Below are 25930 nucleotides of genomic sequence, written 5' to 3'. Positions count from 1 at the left end.
GTCCTTGGTAAGCCCTCAGAAGCTGGAAATAAACTCCCATGACTGAAGACACTGTGCACTGTGGACAGAACTCAGGATTCAACCTGGATTTGACCTGAAAGCCTCCTCCCTAATGACTAGCTTTCACAGACCGGAAAGAGCTATGCAAGCTGCCAAAGGAACTCAACAGTCCTACCCAACTGCAGTGTCTATGAAAAACAACCATGGCCAGCATTGCAAAATATTCCCACAGGTGCATTAGTAGAACTCACATCTCGGTAGTAATAAACAGCTGTCTAATTAGGCTTGAGGCACGCTCAGCAGAAGGGAAGTCCTGTGTATTCTTTAAACCTAACCAACTACCCAAAAATAGTCAGGTCAGAGATCTTAGAGGAGAACCCACTCCTGTCACTTTTCTGAAACACTATAATCCCTAACTAACTCCTATTATATTCTACCTAATTACTTCTAGAGCCACAAATATGTGTCACTCTCACCCTTTATCAAAGTTTCTCTTTGAACGGAAGAAAAGCATCATAGAAGGTGATAACAGGTCCAAATTCGGAGAACAGCTGACTGTAGGGTGGCCAGCCCCAGCTGAGACATCTACAATAAAACTCCTGTATCTAAGACTCAAAGAACATGGGAGAAGAGGAGGTAGAAAGATTGTAAAAGCCAAAGGCACGGGATATCTGCTAAAAATGTGTCTTCTAGAAATGACAGGGAAGCTACAGCCGTGAAACGTCAACAGTTGCCTAAGACCCGAGAAGTTCCAAAACTAATAGACATGCTAACATGGAAGAAGAAAACAGCATGGGCCCCAGCCCTAAGCAAAGAACCACAGATACCTAATAACTACTGAGAAGAATAATTGGTCTTCCCAGGGGTAAGCTCCCTAATTGGTTAGTTAACACCAAGTGGACATTCCTGGAATCATATCCATACAGCTAACACTGAACAGTCTCGGCATATTGTGTTTATATATTTATACATATATGTAGCAATTACAGACAAACTTTAAAAGGCCATAAATTTGGATGTGATCAGGAAGAAGTCATGGGAGGAAGTGTTAGAAGGGGATAGGATGTAATTCTATTTTGATCTTGCAAAAGAAAAAGGAAGAAGAGGAGAAGCCTTATTTTCCCCCAAATAAACAGACTGTTCATTGCAACAGTGCAACACAGACAGTATATTTGCCACTTTATCCAGGGCAAGACGGAGCTGCAGGGACATTAACTTACCCAGCAGTTTGCACAGCTGGCAGCAGCCAGAGCCCATCTGGAACCTTGTTGCTCCGTGTATCTGACAGATCTCTGTAGCTCCTTGGCCTCATCTCTTGCTTCACCTCAGTCACTACCTTGCTGAACCACTTCCTGGGGCCAGCTCGATGCTTTCACCTGAAGTCAGACATACACCCTGTGCCAGGGGTCCCCCAGGCCCTATGATTGATTACTGTACTTATAGCATACAGTTGTACTCACACCTATAAGTTATTGTAGCAGCAAAATACAAAGAGAAACCATCAAAAGAAAAAAATAACATGGAACAGAATCCATTGGAAACCAGGCAAAGGCTTCCATAAGGATTCCCTTAGCTCCTCTAGTGACAGGTTGTGCCTATGCATTGTCAACTCTAGAGACTTCCAGAATGTCTCAGAGGGTTTTTCTAGGGACTGGCCAGATAGGTACCTCCCTGCAAGCACATATCAAAATTCTAGACCCCTAGAAAGGAATCAAGGGTCCAATAGAAATTACACCGATCACCCATACACAAAAACAGAAAGACTCAGCCATTTTGCCAGGGAATGTTGAAAACTCTTCTAAAATTGAAATTCCCAGATTCTAGTCAAGGACTAACTTGGAAGCAGGTCTTGTTTGGGGGAAGGGGTATTTTATTTATTTAATTTCAAATGTTATCCCCCTTCCTGCTTTCCCCTACACAAAACCCCTACCAACCCCCCCCCCCTGCTTCTATGAGGGTGCTCCCTCACCCACCTGCCTCAATGACCTAGAATTCCCCTACACTGAGGCATCGAGCCTTCACAGGACCAAGGGCCTCCCATATGCAGCTGGAGCCATAGTTCTCTCCATGTGTTCTCTTTGGTTGGTCGTTTAGTCCCTGGGAGCTCTGGGCGATCTGGTTGTTGATATTGTTGTTCTTCCTATGGGGTTGCAAACCCCTTCAGCTCCTTCAGTCCTTCCCCTTCAGTCCTTTCCCATTGGGCTCCTCATGCTCAGGTTGGCAGTGAGCATCCTCATCTGTATTTGCCAGACACTGGCAGAGCCTCTCAGGGGACAGCTCCTGTCAGCAAACTCCTCTTGGCATTAGCAGTAGGTTCTGGGTTTGGTGTCTACAGTGTAGATGCTTCATCCCATCTGTAGGTCTTGTTTTTTAAAGACAATAATCACCTCTGCATTCACTTATAGCAATGGAGCGATCCAGATGCCGCTGCTGAGGCACAGGCATGGGCTTCCTGAGGAGCTCTTAAAAAAAAAAAAAACTTTATTTTAAAAAACAAAGATAAAAGAAAAAAATTTTTAAACATTCTTGCATAAATGTATACAAATACAATTGTGTCAGTGCTTGGCTTTTTTTCTTTTTTTTTTTTTTAAGGTTTGATACTCTGCATTAAGGTCTTACTAGTTACAATGAGCAAAAAGTACATGAAAAACAGGATGTAACCGGGAATTAGTCAACGTTTTCTTGGTGTGTAAGGATTGAGCATAATGGTTTTTTTTTTTTTTATTGTTTTGTTTTGTTTTCTTTTTTTCTTGGACTTCATACAGTCTGTGAGTTGTTTCTGGGGCAGTGTGAGCCTCTGGGGTTAGCATCCCACTATCAGTGACTGCATATTATGTCTGTTCTTTTGTGACTGGGTTATCTCACTCAGGATGATCTTCTCTAGATGCAGCCATTTTCTTAAGAATTTGGTTAAGTCATTGTTTCTGATGGCTGAGTAGGACTCCATTGTGTAAATGTACCACAATTTTTGTATCCATTCATCTACTGAAGGACATCTGGAGCTCTTAAGACGATCCGACGGGGGCTGAGAAGATGGCTGAGCTGGCAAGTACCTGTTGGGCAGGCTTAGGAATCTGAATATGGTCCCCAGAACTCAAGTCATGAATACCAGCTGAATAGCACACATCCACAATCCTAGAGCTAGACAGACAAACAGAGATGGGGAGGCAAGAGTACTAGGGATTCACACACACACACACACACACACACACACACAAGATAATAGTGTAAGAAAGTCCTCTTCCCATGGTATTTAATTTTTATCTATAAAAGTAAACATGTGAGAGCAAATCCCTCTCCCTCTCTCTTCTGAGAATTATCCTGTGGCATAATATTTCCAACCTCTATCCAGAAACATTCTGTATGGCTGAGAAGTGTAGAGATGAGCAACTGGCTATGCATTGCTTGGTTGGTTGATTGGTTTGTTGTTGGCAAAATATTCTGTATTCTGTACCACAATGTAGTGGTGGCAAGCTCAGGTGGACATAATCTGGAGTTGGCTCCCCTTCCTTTCCTGGTCTCTTTCTTCTTCCACTTGTGTGATATCTTCAAATAACATGTTGAAATCAAGCCTTGCTTTAACCTCTGATTCTCAAGAAAATCTCCCTGAGACCCCATAATGAGTTAACATGTTGGCATACTTACCATAGTTGTCACTGTACTCTGGGATTAATGCCTCAGGGTGAAACAGTCTGGAAGTGTTAAAGAAAGATACCTTTATTCTCTAGAAGAGTTAGATAGCTGCTCATTTATAGAAGAAATCACATACCGACATGAATAAAATTCCCAGCATTGTGATGGGCCTGGAGAAAGAACAGTGGTTCAGTAGACATGGTTTCTCCCTTGAGGACATTGCAGCCTTAAGGGAGAGATTGATTAAGTGTGCCTTTGACAGAAGGGCTTTGATGATTGTAAAGATAAAAAAAAAAAAAAAAAAAAAAAACATGATGCACCGAGAATCTGAGAGGAGGTTCAACTTGGCATGAAGACCAAAACCTCTGGGAGCAAATGCTACTTACATTTGCTTAGATGTAAGGGGAGTAGCAATTGGCCAAGAGAGAGGCTCATGGGAAATATCTAGTCTGAAGACATGGATTTAGGATCTTGCCCATATGTGAGTAATGGGAGCCAGGGGAATGGTTAAGACCCTGGAGAAACGTGTATCTGGCAATGACTGGGCTCTTAATCATTTCTCCTTCCTCTAAACTCCCAAGGAACTCCAGACTGCCAAAACGTCTTCAAGCCCAAAATGTTTATCTGGCACCTCTGCTGTGACTTCACATGAGCCTTTTATCTGTAGCTAAGTTGATGGTTTGAGGAGAAAAGGAGACCAAGCACTGAGAACAAGGTGAGGCAGAAATGTTTCCTTGTCTGCCTGCCCAACTGACTGCTTAGTATCCCAACATGAGAGAATCCCTTGAGGGCCTAAGGTATTTAAACTTCCCCATTTCTTCCATAATAAAATGGAAAGTAAAAAAATGAATATTCCCAAAGTGTTGTGCCTATTTATACTGTGTTATAATTGTCCGGTAACATCGCTAGCTCCCTTGTTGACATCTAAAAGCTACAGGAAAAAAGGATTTGCATCTACAGTGGATGCTTTCCTATCTTCAGGTACTCCATTTTTGCATGCATGGCTTAGTAAAAATCTAGTGCAAGCAGAACTCACACAAGAAAGCATGTTCTGCAACCAAGCTCGGAGCTGGAACCATCGGTACAAAGTCTCTCTTGCTCATCAACGTACAGAGCTCACCCAGCTTTTAGAGGCTGATAATCCCCTGGTTTGAGCCCCAGGCACAGAGTCCACCCCTGGCTGCTGCTCTGAGTACCAGATGTGTGTGGAGAAAGTGCTTTAGTTTAAGGACAAAATCCAGCTCAGCCCCGAACCTCTGCTAGCACTATTGATTTGTGTGGGGTTTTGAAATGGAATGAGTCGCTGATTTTCTCCAAATGGCACATTTCATTCGTGATGCATGATTGTAATCGTGGCTGCCTGAAGCCTGCAGTTCCCAGCTCGGCAAAAAAGAAAAGGAAAGAAAGAAATGGCTATTTTCTGGAGTGGATAAACCGAAAGGGCAAGAAATCCATATTCATTTTCTTGCCTCTCGGCTGGACTCTATATTTTGCAGGCAGGTGGAACAAAAATCTTTAAATATCATGCTGATCCAGGAAATGCTGGGCAATATTTAAAGAGCTCTGTATTCTGCCTGGTGCAGCTCTGCAGTCTCCACAGACTGGCCCCACATCACTGGGCTGGACAGCCTACTGCCACAGCTCCTATGCACTGAGCTCCAGACCCTGGGTTCAGATTAACTGGCGTGTGACCTTTACAAAGTACTGTAGTTTATAGGAATGTTGAATTTTTCAACAGCTCGGAAAAACTAATACAAGTGGGAAGGGAAAAGTGGGGAATGACTTCAGGCCATTTAAACCTCTAAGGGGAAAATGAAGTCCGCTTAGAGTTTAAATATGTCCACCGCCCTTAGAAATGCAGAAAGGAGACAATGGGCTGGTACCATTTAATAACTACTCTTGTTCCCTTGACCACTATAAATAACTTGAAGAAGGCAGGTCTGCAGAATATTCAGATTCTTCCCTTTTCCTTGGCAGATGGTTGGAAATCCTTCCCCTTACCCGTGGGCCTCACTGCCTTGACCTCCTGCAGATGTCAGGCTTTGGATGAAGTGTGGCCCGGGACTGCTGGGAAAAAGAGTTCTAATGTGCCATATCACAGCAAGCCATGGGGTGGCCCGCTAACTGCTTTTTCATGATTGTCACTTACCAGGACTCATTTAGCCACACTTAAAGAGTGGTGTCAACAGTTGTAGACAGCCTCAAAGGGAGGCCCAGGCCAGTGAGGGTGAAGTGTTATTGGAAGCCAGGCAATTGGGTGATGAATGGGTGATTATGAGGAGGGGCAAACGGCCATCGTTAGGAATGCTGTAACAAACTAGACGTTGATATATTGTCCTCTCTGAGATCCTCCGGCGGCCATTATGACTCCCCTAATGAGATTGTCATGCACTTCTCTTTATGTAGCTATTAAAATCTTGTCTGCATCTGCTGAGGCTTTCCTGGGGAGGAGAGTGAGGGGTCAGCCAGGAGGAAGACACTCAATATTTTTCTGTCTGCAGTAATCCCCCCCCCCCCAAAAAAAATGCCAGATAGGGCTCTGGATCAACCTGACAGCAGCAGACAAATCATCCAAGGGAGCAAAGGACAGGATGCGGCCTTGGCTTGAAGGAACGTGGGAGAGGAGAGGTCAGCAGAAGCCTTGACAAAGGACATTCCTGATCAAAGGGTCTGCTTGCCATGATCAGCAAAGTGTAGCTTGTTCCTGTGCTTTCTTCTCATCCTTGATGGCAAACTAGCAAACTGTGGCTTTCTTTCTCTCAAAATCTCTAGAAGATGGTATGTAGGTGGCAACTGATTCTAGTTAATGGTGCGCCACTCAACAAGTGCGCATGCGTAAATGCGTAAGTGCGTTTTTTGTGTGCGCAAGCATGTGGTTTTGATTTGTTCTGTATAAGACTGTTGGAGGGAAAGAAAAAGCACACAGCTCCTCTGTAGTTCACTGCCCCTGGCCATGTGACGATGTATAAACCCTGGTGTGTGCTGAGAGTGAGAGCAACTTGCCCAAATCCCGACCAAACTATCACTCACCTAATCCACTTGCTTATGAGACTCTGACGTCACTGCCTGCGACTCTTCTGGGATGCCATTTTACCTTGAAAATGTGTGCTGTTCACTGCTCACTTTTCAGGAACAGATCTCGATGTTTTGTGATTGGTTTATTTTGAAATAAAAAGCACTTGCTTTTATAATTCTTCCAATAATAACACACACACACACACACAGAGAGAGAGAGAGAGAGAGAGAGAGAGAGAGAGAGAGAGAGAGAGAGAGAGACCAGGATGACTGAAGATCAGTATAAAATGTCTCCAAATGAGAGTTTACAATGGGTGTGTCAGATGTCTAGAAAAGCTCTGTCAGAGGAAAATCTTCCTACTCTCATGAGATAGTCCACAGGAGGAGAATGCACTTGAATACACGGTGCCTCAATGTCTTGTTTGTCTTTTAAAAAAAAAAAAAAAAAAAAAACTCCCTTTCCCCTTTTCCAGGCCACATACAGCACAATAGAGCAAAGCCACATGAATCTATTATGTCTTCTAGGGCTTTTAGTAGGAGTGTGACTGTTTAACCAGGCAGTGACATGGGAAGAATTACTATTAGACACTCCAGCTGAAAGTAGAGATTTTATTGATTCCCACACTGTCCTGCCTTTTTATCTTTGATTGAGTGGCTTTCTTGAATCCAAAAAGGTAACACTCGGCATTGAAAGCAGCAGCAAGCAGTCCAACCCAGACTGAAACCATCTGTCAGTCTAAAAGAAAGATGAAGGTACTTCCCAAAGCGTCATCTCTCCAGCCCCTCTCCCATTAGGACCATCCATCGCCTCCTCGAGGACAGGGCCCATCCTCCCGGTCTTCCGGCTCCTAGAGTCAATCTCAACAAAGGGTTTAGTGAAGAGATAGGCAGAGTACACCTTGGTATAATTAGGACACTAATTGCACCCTGAGACAGGGTAATTATGTCCCTCTTTTTAGGAAGCATTTAGTTCTGCACATTCCCAACTCTCCAGGTTTTTGTCATCATTATTTTTTATTGTTTCTGAGGTCTCATTTAGAAAATGATCAGATTTGTCTCTCTGTTTACTAAATATCAAACACGATGTACAAACATCTTTCAATTAGGTGTTCTGCAAAGAGCCCGCTCTCCCCCTCTCTATTTTACACAGGACTCATTTGCATTCATGGGCAAATTAGAATGCAGAAAAGCGTATGAGCAATGTGCAGGTTTACACTTCAGTGAATATTCATAAAGTACCGATTCTCCTTGCAACCATTTCCCTGCAAATGGCCCTCCCTCTATATGTGCCGTGTTTGTCATTCCTGGCCCCTTTCATTTGTTTTAAAGTGCCAGGTTTGGAGACAATACAAATGCATTCAGGCAGACCCTGTGAAAGCAGGAACAGAGAGGAAATGGTATTTTCGTTCTGTGACACAACAGTACTCCCCAGGAATCCTTGCAATTGATGGGGCTGCCGCTAAGTGCCAGGTATAAGGAAAATAATCCAGAGTGACAAATAGATCAGGCTGAGGCTGAAGAAAAGACAGGCTCCTGTTCTGCAATAGGAGGCCCGTTCTCTAAGTTCCAGCCAAGCAAGGTCCTGGGTGCACAGTAATGTGGGATTCTCTGAGCAGGCATCCTTTGGACACCATGTTCTCCACAGTAACATGGATGGCTGCGTACAGACAATAGAGACTTTATAAACTAATACCAGCTTCTGCTTTCATTGTGTTGCTCAGATAATTCAAATATGCCCCCATCCGTGAGATGCAAGGAACCAGTAGAATAGAAAAGGATGGGCGAAGTCCTAGGTAGGCATGTTTTCAGTCCCTTGCATGTCTGGGCATCAGGTGAAGGATCACTGGAGTACATAGTGAGATGGAGTGGGGCAAGATGTTGGGAGAAGAAAGAAGGGCCCTGTAAAGGCAGTGGGATCCTGAACCCTGGGAACACATACTGTCAACCCACTGAGCAGATATGCCTTTTTCCTGTGCCTTTTAAAAGACTCTTGCTAAGCCAAAGCTTCCCAACTATAACCCTGTCTCTGACATTTATGACTTAGCCCGAGCCCAGAGGCAAGTCAAGAGCACAAAGGGAAAAGATTTTTAAAAAATAAAATAAAAGGCAGAATAGGGGAGAACTAGAGAATCAGCGTGCACTGGGGCAGTGAGAATGTCACAGAGCTTCTGCCCGACCGCCTCTTGGCACACACGCACATTTGTCATCCCTGATGATATGGCCGTGGACAGCATTCATGACCAAAAGTCAATGACCTAACTCCTCCACAGGGAAAATGCCAATGCATGTTTTGCCAACTCATACTGGTCCATCTGCTGACCAGACTTACAACTCGAAGGCAGATATCTGTAGGCTTCTCAGAGACCCAGCACGTGCCCCACTAATGAGTCCCCCAAAAGGAACCAGCTGTGCCTGCCTGGAGGCTACCCACATTGGACAAAGGACCATTGCCTTCCCATTGCTAAGACCATTGCTTTACTCCTCCTCTCAAGCTGACAACCCTAGAGATGTGTTTTATCAGAGCTGCACTTCCAGCCAGTTCACTGTGAAGCATAAGCCACCAAGAATCACATGCTTAGAATCCTCCAGACTTGTGCCCAGGTAATGACTCACAGATGTAGTATTCCTGAAAGCTGCTCTTAGAGGACTTTCAGTGCATCTGATGATTTGCATGAGGCTCTTTGAGAAAAGTGGGGCCACAGGCACTTTCTTTTAGGCACTCATTCTTCCCCATACTAAACAGGAGGGACAAAACTGCCTTTAGTATGATTAGATACTGCTCTGTAAAGCTGTGGCATGCTTTGGTTCATGGGAAACCCTGACAACCGTTTGGTTCTTAGCAAGATTGCTATGATATCATACACAAGACTCTGCAACCTGGACAACAGTATTCTATGTAGGTATGGGCTGATGAGGTTATCCCCAAAACACTCAGTGAGCACAGATTAGACAGGACAGGGTAAATAGAGTCAAGGGAGGGAGGAGACAGAAAGGGAAAGGGAGAGATAAAGGAAGAGAGGAGAAGAAAGGAGGGAGATTCCCTCTCTGCTTTTACTGCTTTTTCTGGCTACAACTAAGCTGTCTTCAAACCTTGCCTCACCTCCTCCTGCCACTCCTTTCCTCAAGTTCCTGACCATCAGGACTAGAAAAGCAGATCCTTACCAGAGTCTAGTCACCAGTCCGAGGCCACTCGAGTACCTTGTGCCATCTTAAAGTCCCCAGGGTGGCTCGTATCACCAACCTGTACCAGACCCACTGCCAGCACTGTGGCTGCCTCAGTGTGACTCCGCTTGCTGCTGCCCTGTCTACCCTGTGCCCGCTTCCTCCCTCTTTAGGAAGTGCCCAGGAGATTGGCAGAGCACACTTGGTGAGGAAGTACTCTTTTTCACAAAGGCTGCTTTCCTTCCCCTCCCCGGGGCTTCCACTCCCTCTCTTGATGGTGGCTTCCACTTCCCAACCTCCACAGGCCCCGCCCACTCATGCTCAGTCACGTGACATCACACTGCTATTTGTTCTGGTGCTTTTTTTTTCTTTTTCCTTTCCGGGCACCTTGGATCTCAGATGCTTTCAAAGTCTCACCTCCCTCATTTGTCCCCTATCCCCTGACTGCCTCCCCTCAGAAAGTTCAGGAATGATCTCCAAACACCGCAGAAAGAATGTCTTCTTCACTCCTCTGTGGGATGGTTAATCTTGACTACCGACTTGACTGAATTGAGACGTGCCTAAGGAATCAGTAAAGTACCCTCTAATGTATCCCTGAGGGCACTTAAGAGGACTAACCAAGTGAGGGGGGGCCATGTGGGCGTTACCCTAACCCTGGATAATACAAAAGGAGAAAACTATTAATGCAGGCATATTTCTCTCTACTTCCAGTCCATAGGATGTGGACGGCTGTGCTCTGCCACGCCTTTCCTGCCAGGATAGACAATCGATGTCTCTGAAATCACCAGACCCCCAAAAAAGGGTGCTTCCAGCATTGTTTCTATAGTGTGAGAAATATGATAATCCTCATCTGCCTGACTTTCATGCAGCATTAGATTCCATTGCTCATTGTATTAGTCAGGATAGAGGCACAGAACTTATGGAATGAATACACATGAGATTTATTAGAATGACTGTGACCTGGTTAGCCCAGCAATGACTGTCTGCTGACAGAAAGTTCCAGAACCCAAGAGTTGCTCAGCCCATGAGTCTGAATGCCTCAGCTGATCTTCAGTGCATGCAGGAGTCCCAAAGAAGTAGGCTCTAATGCCAGTAAGGGAATGGGTTTGCCAGTGAGACCAAGGGCCAGCAGACAGAGGGTGAAAACGTCCAATCCCCTGTCTTTATATAGGCTGCCAGCAGGTGTGGCCCAGATTGAAGGTGGATCTTTGAACCTCAAGAGATATGGATTAGAAGTGAATCTTCCCACTTCAAGTGATTTACAGGGGAAAAAATTCCTCACAGGTGCACCTAGCCCCTTGGGTTTTAGTTCCAGATTCGTCAGGATAACAACCATCACATGCATCCTCCTCTTCTTCAAGTCCTGATAGCTTCCTTGTTATGTAACCAGCCTAGGTGCCTAACCATCTCTCCTGAAAACCTCTTCTTGGCGACTTAACTGGTATCTGTCCCTCAGTCCCTAAATCTTAAGCCCCCTCCCCAGTCAGGACCCCTTGTAGATTTTTTTCTAGCACTTTTCAGGATACCCACATTCTCTCTGTACCTCTAACCCCTGGCCAGAGCTCCCTCCCATGTTTCTAGCTCTGGTCCTTATCACCAACCTGTTCTAGCCAAGCTCACTCAAAATGGCATCCCCTGTGTATGTTAGACGGTCAGTAGAGTAGGCAGTGAAAATACCACAGTAAGATCCAGGCCTTACTCTCAAGTTCTCACAATTTAGTAGAAGAGAGAGAAACATATCAGGCAAATGTAGAACAATGTGGAAACGCACAGATAGCCACAGGGTAGTATGTAGTGTTTAAAGGAGGCTGAGACCCATGGCTCCAGTTGCATGTGTAGCAGAGGATGGCCTTGTCTGCATCAGTGGGAGGAGAGGCCCTTGTTCCTGTGAAGGCTCGATGCCCCAGTGTAGGGGGATGTCAGGGTGGGGAAGCAGGAGGGAGTGGGTGGGTGGGTGGGGGAGCACCCTTATAGAAGCAGGGAAAGGGCAGATGGAGGTTTCTGGAGGGGAAACCGGGAAAAGGGATAAGATTTGAAATGTAAATTTAATAAATCTAATGAAAGAAAAAAATTAACAAGGAAAGGGAAGGAATGCTAAACAGGAAAATACAACCCAGGCTGGGGATGAGAAAATGTGAGAGCCCTTTACAAAAATAAGATGCATCATTACTACCTACAAGATCAAAGATAATGAAGAAAACATAAGAAACTCTGAATGCTGTTGACAAGGTTCATTATAGTATGGTATTGGCTGTATATCAGCCAGTTTCACCAAAGTGAAAGTCAGAAATGATGCCTAAGGGTTTTCATTGAGGGTTTTATGTAATGAAATACCATGACTCAGCACACCTTGAGGAGGAAAGGATTTGCCTGGCTTACCTATAAGACTGGGACACAGTCTATTGAGGTAAGCCATGACCGGAACTCAGACAAGGCAGGAACGTGGAGGCAGGAGCTGATTCAATGGCCATAGAAGAGTGTTACTTACTGGCTTACTCCTCAAGGCTTGCTCAGCATGCTTTCTTATAGCACATGACCACTAGCCAGTAGGGGCACTATCCACTGTGAGCTGGACACTGGTCCTGATAGCTATTATTCAGTGAGTGCTTTCTGCCACTAACCCTTCCCGGCACCAATAAAATAGCAGGCCTATGACGTGGGCATCCTTTCCCTTGTTTTGAAGATGAATGAACCAAGACAAAAATACGTAAATAAAAATAAAGGTCAAAGTTTTGCCTAATGTTGTGTAGATGGTGACAGAGCCAAGCTGTGACCTCAAGTGGCTAAACGTACTCTACTGTGCTCTCATCAAGCTGGGACAGAAGCAGGAGGGAAATGCAGGGGACAATGCAGGACAGGTGAGGAGGAAAGGAGGGGGAAGGAAGGGAAAAGAAGAAGAGAGAAGAGAAGAAAGGAGAATATGGCTATGTTTGTTTCCCATTGCTGCTATAGTGGATCATCACAGAATTAGTTGGTCTGGAAAAACCCTGACATCATATGGCTCCGGAGGTCAGGAGTCCATGGTTGCCAACAGGTTGTGCTCCTCCTACAGGCTTATGGAAGAATCCTCTGCTTTGTCTTCCCCAATTCCTAAAGGTTACCTAGGGCCTACATTTGGACCCCATCCTCAGCCTTTAAGGCAGTAGTGTAGCACCTTCCACTCTGAATCCCATGTGGACCTCCAGTCTCCCCTTACAACATCCCTTGAGATTCCCTGCAGGCCTGCAGCATGGCCCAGAGAAATCTCTACATCCATAACCGAACTTCATCCCCTAAGTGTCTCTGACCAACATTTTACCAAGGTTGTATTTTCACAGGTTCTGGAAAGTCAGGGGAGGACATTCTTAAAGACGAGGTCTTTCTTTCACTTGTTACACAAAAGGAAAGTGGGGAGAGAAATTCCCTCTGAGCTTTAGGGCCCGTCCTATTTGTCCCAACTGTTCAAATGAATAGTCTTGAATCTAACTTTGAATTTAAGCTGTCATTCATTTTCTGTGTTGTGGCCCCTAGAGCAGCTTCGACTTGAGCTCTTCCACGTACTGCACAGGCTCGGCAGTATTTGTGGCACAGGATTGAATTGTTGTGAACACGGCTTCCCGCCTGAGCCTGCCCTTGTGGCCTAGGCTGACAGCCTTGAGATTAACTGCCTAATGAATAGAGTTGCTGAGCTTGGCCCAGCTGTGCCTTTCAGAGTGTGTTTGGGTTCGCTGTGCCAACCACAGATGATTGCCCCTGTCACCAGCCTTTCAAGAACCCGAGCTGCCAAGGCGAGGCAGGCAGGGCCACCTGATCTCAGCTACAGCTGCAGAGGCAGCCAGTGAGACGTGGCTTTGGTTCACCTGCCTCGAGAGACGCGAGACCTAACGCTGCTCTCCAAAGCTGCCAACTGCTGGGCTGCATAGGCCTTACAGCAGGGCTGTCACTGTACACTTGAAGAATTCCATATCACTTCTTCCCACCCTGTCCCCACCACCCCTATTTACTTGGTGGGCTGATCTTTGAATATAGATGTGGTTACATGTGCTCAGAATGCACACATTTAGGAACAGCATATCAAACATGACTGTGGACCCTTCAAATGTGTCCTCCATGCAGTGAGGCTACTGATTCTGCTTTCAGGATATGTCAGAGGTCCAAGGGAAAAGCCCCAAGGCTGGCAATAAGATATCTGGCCAACAAGTTTACCGTATTTTGGATGAGGCTGCAAAGAAAGTCCAATAGCCTTTAAGAGGCCATATAAGGACATTTGAACACAACCCCTAGACACTGGGCACAGCCCCCCAGAGTGAAGTGACACCTAATAATGACTGTGTAAGACTGACGACCTGTTCCCATTTGTTCCTCCCTCTGAGGGTCTCTGCCATCTGCCATGGAGGGTAGACTGCGGTCACCTGGGGCCCCCTCTCCTCTCTGGGTTCTTCTCCCCTGGGAGTGAGTAGGTGTGGTGAAGCTCTAGAACAACATCTCTGTGTGAGCTTGTAAACTGCCCATTCGGGTTTTTTCTTTTTTGAACTGGAAAAAAAGGGGGGGGTGTCTTGTGATGGATCATGCACCATTCTGAAAGCTGAAAAACAGCACAAAACAAAACACCCTGAAAACCTGCCCTCATGGAAGACAGAAATCAAGTCAGACAGCACACAAGATAGCAGTGAGCACCCTGGAGAACATTTACACAGAAAACATTAATAAGTGTGTGCCAAGCTGCAGAAGTAGCTGCGGATAGCTTAGACTGACTCGCCAATGGAAATGCGCTATCTTCAACAATGGGTCTTACCATCAAGTTCCAGCAAGCATCCAAGTGCAGAGGCGTGCATTGTTCGGGGCAGAAGGCAGGTTTGGGGGTATCTTAGGCCAACAGCTCAAGGGGAGATATATCATGCCTGGGAGTTTATTTAGCAACCTGTGGCTTCTAAGATGACTACAAATCCCTTGCATAATATAATACTATATATATATATATATATATATATATATATATATATATATATATATATATATATGAAGTTTATAAAGGAGTATGTTTTAATATGATTTTTTCCCATCATCCTTGTGTTAGATGTCCCTAACTCAACTTCCTCCCAATGAGGATGAGCCTTTTAAGCAAGACAAAACTTGATTTATAAGATATGCATGCACCATAATACCAGGAAGTCAGGAAATAATCCTGTCCACCAAAGGGAGCAAAGACTCCAGAAGTAAAACAGACATCTGCTTGTGGATCTATGAAGTCACCAGATTACAGAGTAACTAGTACTCAAATGGAGACTAACTCAGTACACAGTACCATTGGCATTTGGAGCTAGGCAGTCAGTTCCCTCAGAGCCACCCTGCCATGTGTGGGTTCTGTACACTGACATACTTCACCATACATACATCATCAGTAACTCATCCTCAGTATCATTGACATTTGGAGCTGGATAATTAATTCCCTCAGTGAGTGCCTTCCTGTGCATTGTAGGCTGTCTAGCAGCATCTCTGAGTTGTACCCAGTGGATGTTGGTGGCTGTGTGCACTAGTCATAATGACAACTAAAATCATCTCCAGAGGAGACAGATATCCCTCGCAGGATGAAATATCACTCATAGTGAAGAATCATTTGTTTTTATAAATATAAAGCTTTGGCAGAGATAGAGAAACTTTAGTTAAATATTATAAGAGAGTAGTCAAGAATTTCTTGGTGATACAGAGATGCATTTCTCTCATATTACAAGGGTAACAAGTAAGTCACATTTTATAATACATTTAATTGATTTGGTGATCAAAAATGCTAAGAAAAAGATTGTTCCCAAAATTCGGGAGGGCTTTTGAGGGAAGAAAAGTTCATGGAAACAAAATGGAGACATGTTTCATCATAAAAGTTAACAAATACTGAACATTCATAAACAAGGAGAAAACACAAACATACAAAAAAAAACCTCTGAACTATATTTTATCTAAGAGTATAATGACATAAGACATAAAAAATAATAATTCAATTTACTGAGATTACAAGATTGTGAAGATATTTCTACGTGTGTGTGTATATGTGTGTTTATGTGTGTGTGTGTGTTCGTGTGTGTGTGTGTGCCTGTATGATTATGAAGCCATATAGTAATTTCATTTTTAAAATCCTTCTGCAGTATGTCTTTCTGAGTAGCAATACTGGAGAGCTGTGATCCTGAGTCTTTGTTAATCATGGTAGAACTCTACCCTTACAGTTCAGCACAAACTTATGAAGCAACTTCTCAGCCAGCAGGAGAGATTTTCCTCTAGCCTAGCTCAAGGAAAGTCAGTGTACCCATCATAAATACAATGTCTAGGGGCTATGGGATGAGTTTATGAGTTCAATGGTAGAGTAGATAGCCTAGTATTTGCAAGGGTCTTAGTTTAACTCTCAAGTATGCAGAGGGGGGAGGGAAGGAAGGAGAGGGGGGAGGAGAGGGAGAGGAAGCAGAGGGAGAGGCAGGAGACACACAGAAAAAGATGAGACAGAGAAAGAGGGAGTGAGACAGAGACCGAAAACCTCAAGCTTCTAGGTGTAGTTTCTGACGGGCACTAGAACACTGGAACTCCGCATAGGAAACTGCAACACCACACTCCCAACCCAGATTCCATGTGTTTCATGTACTACATCTCACCCCTGATAACTGAGTAGTCATGGGTTACTCACTTTTCTTGTTATGTGAACCGGCTCTTGGCTGGGACAGTGAAAGTCTTTACTAATGACTAGGGCATAATGAAAATCTAGGTCATCCCTCTTAAGATACACTGCTTGCTCTGCTTCAGTCAGAAGACAGTCGAAGCACTTGCCTTCTTTCAGTTTGTGTTCTGTCAGCTAAGTGTAATAGTCATCAGCCTCTATCCACCACACAGGATGTAATTCTAGACACTATTGTTTTCTGGAGTCTAGCAAGTGGAGAGAAAAACTGCACTGGGTTTTCTCCACCCTCATGGTTTGGTTCCAAAGAATCTCTTTCCAAAGCGACAGGCATCAAGGGTTAGTCACAAGAATCGGCCATCTAAACAAACCTCAGTTTTTTCTAATCATATCACCAGGTCCCAACAGGATAGCTGTGTGAGACTACCACCCAGCTCAACAGTCAGTTCAATAACTCTCATCACAACACAGCGTCTGGAAGAGGTGAATTGCCGTGAACTGGCAGAAAAATAGAACAAGGAAACAGGATAGAGCAGTAGAAAGCAGGGTAGGAGCTTACCATGCCAGTGGGGGAACAAGGCACCTTCAGTGCCAATCCCAAACCTGCCAATTATCTACCTCTGGGGGTATGACTGTCCTACTAGTGTCTTGTCCTGTATCTACAAGTGGAAATGGTGCTGATTAAATGGGAAAAATAAGATCATTGTAAGGATGGTTATACTTAAAATAAGCCATGAAAGACTCTGGACTGTATTAAAAGTCATAAACGTCATAATTACTAAGTGACACCATAGCTGTTCTCTGCCATCCACTTGGCATATGATCTCATTTCAGTCTGGTCTTCATCCTTAGCTAAGAAGTAAAGGTACTGTCCTTAATGTGTTAAATTGCCATGAAGCAAGTGCTTTTACAATTATGTTTAGACTCTCTGTGATACACTTATGAAGAACATTACCTAATCATCCCTCAGAGGAGTCCTGGAAGGGACTAGTGATCTAAATGGGCATTAGTGCTCTAGTTAAATATATGAAGTTTACAGAGGAGCAGTCAGAATAAGGGGCAAAGAGGCACAAAGAACATTTCAGTTTGCCTTCCAAGTAAAAGCTTTTTTAGTACAATAGGATGGGGAAACCCAATTCCCCTGAAGAGCCTTAATATGTTTCAAATCCATAGCTTCTGTCATTTCGTGATCAATAGATGATCAATTCTAAGAACATTATTAAATTTGTGTAGTTGAGAAGACAGAAGTCACACACAGCAATATCACTCCAGTTGTGGCCATAGGTTGAACATGAAAGTATGGACAGAGATGTTCTCTCAAAGCTCCCAGTGAAGATTCTGTGACTTGGAGCTTATAACAGGAAGGGAGCCTACATGATTATCTGGGACAATCCACTTGCCAGGAGAAAGACAAAGAAGAATTCTCCCATTTCATTTCCAGTGGTGAGAAATGTGTGCAGGAGTGTGAGCTTCACCCATTCCATGTCTTATAACCTTGGATTTATCGTCTGCTCTATAATATCTGTATGTATAGGTATTTACAAGCCCTTTACTAAGTCCCTTTGGCCTACCACCCATATGCAGGACTGCATATAGACATATAGACACCATTGTTAATGTAATCTGCGTGCCATTAAAATCTGTCCCTCCAATACCATGCTCTACATTGACAAGCTTCTGACCTCCCTGTTCATGGATCCCTGTTGGACTGTTTTCATCCTCTTCAGGACCTCCATCTGGTGCATACCCTCACAGTACTTTTTTTTATTCAATTCCCTCTCAAACCCCTCCAGCTCCAAGGTCTTTCACATCAGCATCCTTCCCCCAGGTCTCCTGACTTTCCTACTACTCTCTGTTATCATGCCCCAGGCTCAGAACCCACAGAATCCCTGAGTGGAGTATTATAAACATCTAGGTAAGACAATTATCTACTCTGAAGTTACTGTGAAAGCCTCCAACCATCTAAGCACCAAGACTTTATCATCCCCACAGGGCAGATCCCCCCCCCCCAGACTAGATGAGGACATTTGGGCACAGACCAGTCCTTTTTGTCCACAGGCAGAATTGATTCTTCTTTGAAACCTGGGTTCTGCTTAATGTCTTTTATCTAATTAAATCAAACCAGCCAAATTATCCAAGATAATCTTACTATAGTACACTGTTTATAGACTTCAGTTACCTCTACAAAATACTCTCCCAAGACCCCCTGGATGGATGTCTTACTGAGTAACTGGGCACTTTACCCTAGACAAGTTGACACATAAGCTTATCATCACCAGAGACCACAAAATTAACCATCCAGACTGAGAAACTTTTGAGTAAGTGGAAGAACTGTGCATAATTGTGCCAGAACACACTCAAACTAAAACATGAAAAAAAAATTTAATCCAGAGCCTTACTCCAGCTATATTCCTGCAATCCACCTCCCAGGTTCCCCTATGAGTTAGTGTGAATCAGCAATCAGCAAAATACTTCCCAACATGACAGAAAGTAGAAGGAACCATCACATGTGATTTAGCAAAGCTATAAGGGTGTTATGATGGTTTGAATGAGATGTTCCCCATAGTCCCAGACATTTGAGTACCCAATCCCAAGTCGTTGCCCTGTAGAGACTTTGACACTTGGCACTGAATACCTTGCATTCATAACAACTCTTTAGAGGCCTAGGAGGGCAGGCTTTGAGCCTTTAAAGACTTACTCCATTTCTAATTCTCTCTGTTTCATGCTTATGGTTCAACATGTGACCACTCACGTTGTTGCATCCATGACTACTGCTTCTCTACCATGAGAGAATCTCAGCCCTCTGGAACCATGAGCCCAAATGAAAGTTTCCTTCTGTAAGTTGCTTTGGTCCTGGTGCTTTAGCCCAGCAGTAAACCAACACAGACCTCCAGCTCATGGCAAGGAAATCTGCAGCAGAAGCCAGAAGATAAAACACTTGGAGGAATTTCAAGCTAGCTTCTTTCTAATGCATGCTACCTAAGCAACGTTTGGGAAAGTTAGCAGTGGCTTATAGGTAGCTTTAAGGGAACAGTATACAGCAGTGATTGATGATACAAGATTTAGAGCCACAGTCTCTCTTCTCAAATTCCACCTTGGACAAGTTATACAAGCTGTATGTGCATCTGATCCCATTACTGATGGTTGTGAGCCACCGTGCAGTTGCTGAGAATTGAACTTGGGACCTCTGAACGAGCAGCCAGTGCTCTTAACCACTGAGCTGACTCTCCGGCCCTGGCCTCTGGGTTCTTAGATAGGAAATACAAGCAGTGAGTTATATTCATATGGATATTGTCGAGGTTTCCAGTAATAACCATGGCTATCATTACCCCCAACAGACAAATCCTGCTTTACCTCTTTAAAGCATTGAACCCTCTGTGAAATACTCTTATTTTTTGACTTTCATGAGCAATACTGTCTCAGCCTTCTTGCTAACTGTTCCCAAGTAGTCTCACCCATGCTTGTAACTTCGGCCTGCATTACCTGGCTTGCAGATCCGTATCTCCTGCTCAGGTCCCACTGCCAAGGTTCAGACCTTTATTTTCATCTGTTGAATCAACACTTCAGCAAAACTTTTTTTTTCTTTTTTCGTTTTATTTCTTTCCTTCATTCTTTCTTCTTTTTTTCTGCTTGTGGTACTGGGGAAGACGCCCGGTCAGGAGACAAGTGGATGGGGGGGATATCCCCCCCACCTCAATCCCCCATTTAAATTTACATAATGAAAACCAAGAGGCTTAAGTCAACACACTCGAGACTCAACCTGTGTGACCTTCCCTGAAAACCTCCCTTTCCTCTCTGGTCCTGTCTCAGAGAATGAACAATGTCAACATCACCACCCTGAAGCCTGCCCCATTAAGCAGAGACCAAGTGGTCCCTGTCCTCACTTCTCACCTCCCAGTACCTTCCAGGCTGTCAGCCCAGGCCAACAAGTTGCAAGCTCTTGCTTCAACTGTGGCCCAGCTAGGACCATGCACTTTGGTTACTCTTTGATTCAGCTGAGTCTGCACGAAGCATGTGCACACTCCTGAGCTCACAATGTGTGCACACAACCTTTCAGCACTGCCTCCCTTTGCTATCAGTATACACATCCAGAGGCCTGCTGTCCCCTGCAAGTCCCTGCCTGGCCTGGCTCTTACCTGCTTTTCCAGATCCCCCTGCACCATCATCCACTCTTCCAGCACTTGCTTAACTTCAGGCTCCTCAGTGTTTTTCAGGATGGAATTGCTCAGCACATGTTATTCTTCCCTAAAGGGTTGAGAATATGCTAATCCCACTCTGAATTGTTAGGTCTTCCTGACCTATGCTCGATTATTTTTCTTTGGGGAACCTTTCTCTAAAATGTTTGTCTCTCCATCTTCTCTCTGCTTTTTCAGGTGGGTCCGATCCTTTGGTGACACATTAGTCCCCCCCTTCTCTGCAGTCTCTCCCCATCCGTGGTTTCAGTTCCCCTGAGTCCAAAATACTAAATGTAAAATTTCAGCAATAAACAGTTTATGGGTTTAAAATTGCATGCTGTTCCAAATAGTAGGTTGAGTCATACCTTCAACCCGTGTACCTAAAGCTTATGTGCTCCTGTTCTTTAGTCGTTAGCAGCCATCCAGTTATCAGGTCGACTGCTGCTCTTCAAAAAACCATCACTTGGGCTAGGAAAAGCCCCCCAAACCAAGATCCTGACAAGTTGGATTGGGGGTGGAGTCATATGATGCTCCCATAGAAACAGGCACATGCATGATTAATAATGAAAACTTCACATGCTGAGCTCACTAACATCTATAATAAGGAAAAATTATGAGTTTTGCTGATGTGCATCAAACTGCAAACATATGGCCGCATGTGTGATAAATAGTTAAGGTAGAAGAGTATTAAATGTGTGCATAATTATACAAGATATAAGAGCACAGAGTTTGAGTTCAGTTCTGTCTACTGTTTCAGGCATCTCTGACAACAAGGAAGATTTCTATATTCGCCCATAAAACCGGATACACTCTAAGGTCCTAAGGCAGCCACTCATTTGGAGTGACACACTGGTATGACTACTTGGTTGTCACTGTAAGCGCTAGGAGAGGGGAGACTCTACTTCACAGTCCCAATTTCCAGCACTGTGCCTGCCCCACAGCAGAGGAAAGGAAAAAGACCAGTCAGTGCCCTCGAGAAGCTGGTCCTGGCATTGCCCGATTAGATCGTGGAAACTGAGCTGAAACACAAGGATAACAATCATACAGCAAAAATGCAGCAGAGCCAGGATTCAAACCCCATCCTTCAGACGCCTTATGGCATAAAAGATCCTTGGCAGTATCTACAGAATGACTTTGTCTGGGAGGCAAGTGGTATAGGTGACTAAACATGTGGAAACAGCAACGCAGAACGAGCTTTTGCTCTCTAAAAATGGAGAGCTAGGCTTGAGCACTGAATTCGTATCAATACACTCAACTCAAAGAAATTTCCTTCCAAGGGGCTGTCAGAACAGCTCCAAAAGATTTCCACTCAAATGCAATATCTTCTTTCTTGACTTTTTAAAAATAGCTTCTCTCCTCTGCAGGTCAGAGCCAGGCCTTGAAGTCTCTGGCACCCCTAAAGCTTTCATGATTGGGGAACCATCCGCATCAAAAAAAAAAAAAAAAAAAAAAAAAAAAAAAAAAACATTAGCCACAGAGCCTGGAGAGATGGGTGTGTGGTCTGATAACAAAGGCTAGGGAGAAAGTATAACAGATAGATGTTGAATAGTCTCAAGCATTTTGGTCAACTCTACTGAACTTCTTCCTTAGTAAAGAATGACATCAGGGTTATTATATGTCCATCACAGTGGGCTGATTTCCTAGCAACTATTTCTTAGAGATGGGAGAAGTTAGCTTTATTTGTGGAAATCAGAGATTGTCTGGTGGTTTATAAGTACCATTTGAACAGAAGGAATCATGGCTCAGAAGTCCAGAGATCATCAATGGAACCTAGCTCTAACTCTTCAATGGCCTTGGTTTCAAGTGGTTTGTTCTTCTAAGTTGGTTTTGCTCTAAAATAAAAAGGAAGCCCTGGGAAGAAATGAACTCTAAGACCTCTCTTCGTACATTGCAATACTTAGATGATATCTCCTCTCTGGGTGAGCTGGATTTGAAGTGATCTCAAAGGATATGCTAAACCAGAACCTGAGAATGGGAAGAGTCTCCAGGGCAAATGTTACCAAAAAAAACACCCTTCCCATGAATCACCTGGCCCTCTGAGTAAGAATCTTCAGGGTAAAGCCTGAGAAATCTTTTTTTTTTTTTTCTTGTTCTGTTGTGATTTTTTTTTCTTATTATTCCATTATGTTTTTCCTTGATGAATACTCTGATTCTCCTACATAACTCCTTTGTCATTGAGGAAAATGGATATTGTTACCTTAGAGAATTAAGAGTAGGATCCTGATGTCAGCATCATTTTTGGTGGCATAAAACCAGAAATAACCTACATCCCCATCAATAAAGGAACAGATAAATAAAATGTCATATCATAAAATGGGATTTTATGCAACAGTCAAAATGAATGAGCTGATATATCAGTGCGAATGGAGCTTGAAACAAAGTTGAAGGGGAAAAAAGCAAGAATCAAAATTAATGCTTTTTTGTATGAAACATGCTTTAAATGGTCTGAAAGATTAAATATTTAATGAGCAATAATTGCCTCAGGGAAGGGCCATAAAGAAAGGAATTAGGTTAGACACACTGTCTAAGGGGCCTTAAATATGTCTGTATTGTTTGATTTCTTTGTAAATGGTAAGAAAAGAACATGGTAATTGCTAACAGTTTTTAATTCTTGGTAATAAGATGATACGCATAGTTGCCTATAAAAGTTTTCTTCATACTTTCATCTTTCTTTGGTTACAAATTTCAAAGTATGGGGCTGGAGAGATGGCTTAGTGGTTACAAGTACTGACGGCTCTCCCAGAGGTCCTGAGTTCAATTCTCAGCAACCACATGGTGGCCTACAACCATCTGTAATGGGATCTGATGCCCTCTTCTGGTGTGTCTGAGGACAGCAACACTGTACTCCTATACAGAAAATAAATAAAAATAAAAATTTAAAATGTTAAATATAAACTCCTGAATTTTATATGTAAAGTGTCTGCGATCTGACCTTTGTTCTGGATGGTCCTCTGCCTTTCTTCTATGTGCATCCTGTACACCTTTGTCAGAGAGAATTTCCTCTCCTTCTTCCCACAGGGTAGGACCATCTCCCAGACTTTGCATATGAAACATACATTGCCTGTCTTTCCACCCAACAGTCCCACATCTGCTGGTCATGCTTTTACTAACCACTCAAGACCCAGTCCTATGACGTGACTTCCATCCTGTTCAGACACAGATAGATGACTCCTTTGTGCTCTTTGCCACATTATTCTTTGGCTGCCTAGCATCCAGCCTAGTGCCTGACGCATAATCTATACTCAACCACATCCTCTGGATGGAGGGAGGGATAAAAGAGAAGCACAGCTGGTTTGCTCTAAGCAGGAGTTAGAGATATGCATGCCGTGCCAGTGAAGCCCACCCACCAAAGCTGCTTCAAGGACAGGGGCACTGTCTTCCGGCTCCGGAACAGCTGACTTCTTTTTCAAAAGTAGAAGGCTGAGGTGGCCATCTTCAAACACATAAAAGAAGTCTGAATGGAATATTAAGAAGAAATACTCCATTTCTTCCAGGCGCTGAGATAATGAAGCTGAAATTATAGTTAGAAAGATACTGATTAGATACTGAAAAGAACTTGGGAAGAGCGACACACTGTACTGGGAAGGAGCATGGTTTTGAAGTCAGGGAGACCTAGTAACAAATCCTAACGCCGCTTTTCAATGGCCTGTAACGCAGGCGTGCTATTTCATCTCCATGCCCCCATTTCCAGAATGGAAGGCCTACCCTATGAATTAATGTGAAAATTAGAAGGTGGGACCTGTAAAGCATTTGACACATAGTAGTTACTTCTAGATCAGCAAAGAACTAACATAGAAAATCCTTCCTTCTCACTGATTCTTATATTGTACAGCCCTTAAGCTTAAAGCAGAGGATGAGTTTAAGGACGTCCATAGGGCCATTGCTTCTTTATAGTTATTGCGTGACCGAGCCCTAAAGGCTCCTATGGGGAAAGTGGTAAGACATTCTGAAACTCACTCTTTGAGTCTCCCTGTCCAGAATGAGGTCATAACTCGGGGTACATTATTTTGTATCCTGGGGCCAAATATTCACAATGAAGCTTTTTTTCTCCCTCTCTCTTTAAAAAGACATGCCACTTGTGAACCTGATAACAACCTAGGCTTAACTATTTAGCATTTTCATTTTAAAGGGTGATACTTAAATTGTCTTCTCAAACTTTCACTATAAAAGGTGATAGTTAAACTGTCTCCCTTCAGCCCTAACATCAACACCTTTCTGATCCAGTTTCCCACAATAAGCTCTGGGGTTGGGCTTGTTGTCCGGACTGAGTCACAGTTCCTGTTCTCTTCCCCAAGCTGGAGAAAGAAATGACTGGATCCCGACATTTTGGGATTCTTTTCTCTCCTGATTGATTGGTGTTTGGCTTCTGGAAGACGGGAGATGACCTCTTCTGGATAGTTTTTGGAATCATGAAGTAGTGATGAATTCATACTGTGACACCCATAACCTCTGTTTGTAATGAGATCATCTCTGCTTCAGCCTTCAATAAATAGGGCGCATCCTGAGCTGTGCTTGGATGTAAAATGGTTCCCCACAGGCTCCTGTGTTGGACACATTATCCCTAGCTTACAGTGATGTCCTGAGATGCTCCAGAAACGTTGGGTGATAGATCCTCACTGGGAGAAATGGGTCAGTGAATGCACGGCATTGGAAGCTACTCCTTTTCCCAGGTTGCCTCTCTCTTGCTCTGCTTCCCGTTTTACCATGTGTCTCCACCACTATGATGATCAGTCTCAAAAGCAGGAGACCAAGGAGCTCCCTGAAACCATGAGCTAAAATAAATAGTGTGCTCTCTCTCTCTCTCTCTCTCTCTCTCTCCCCTCTCTCTCTCCCTCTGTGTGTGTGTCTGTCTCTGTCTCTCTGTCTCTGTCTCTCTCTATGTGTGTGTGTCTGTCTGTCTGTCTGTCTGTCTCTATCTCTGTGTGTGTCTATCTCTGTCTCTCTCTCTCTCTCTCTCTCTCTCTCTCTCTCTCTCTCTCTCTCTCTCTCTCAAACATTTGGCTACTATAATTTAAGCGAATGCATCCTCTCTAACTTAATACATTCTCTGGCAGGGCCAGGCAGAAGTCTAGGTTAGTAACCTGAATGGCACCTGGCCCTAACCCCACCATGACACCAGCTCCCCTCCGTTCACCTCCATTTCTAACCAGGTCCCAGTGAACTGACAAAGCAAGGTTTTTTCCCAGTCCTCCCAACAAGATACTTTGGAATGAACACAGCTCTCCCCACGGACACGTGGCACTGTTTCCACTCAGCCTCTCAAGGAGCCACAGGCGTGGTGCTCATTCCCTTCATAGGATGTGACAGG

This window comes from Micromys minutus (assembly GCF_963924665.1).
Source record: "Micromys minutus genome assembly, chromosome: 5".
In the NCBI taxonomy this organism is placed as follows: domain Eukaryota; kingdom Metazoa; phylum Chordata; class Mammalia; order Rodentia; family Muridae; genus Micromys; species Micromys minutus.
The sequence above is the reverse complement of the archived record's forward strand: the minus strand, read 5'-3'. Positions refer to the sequence as shown.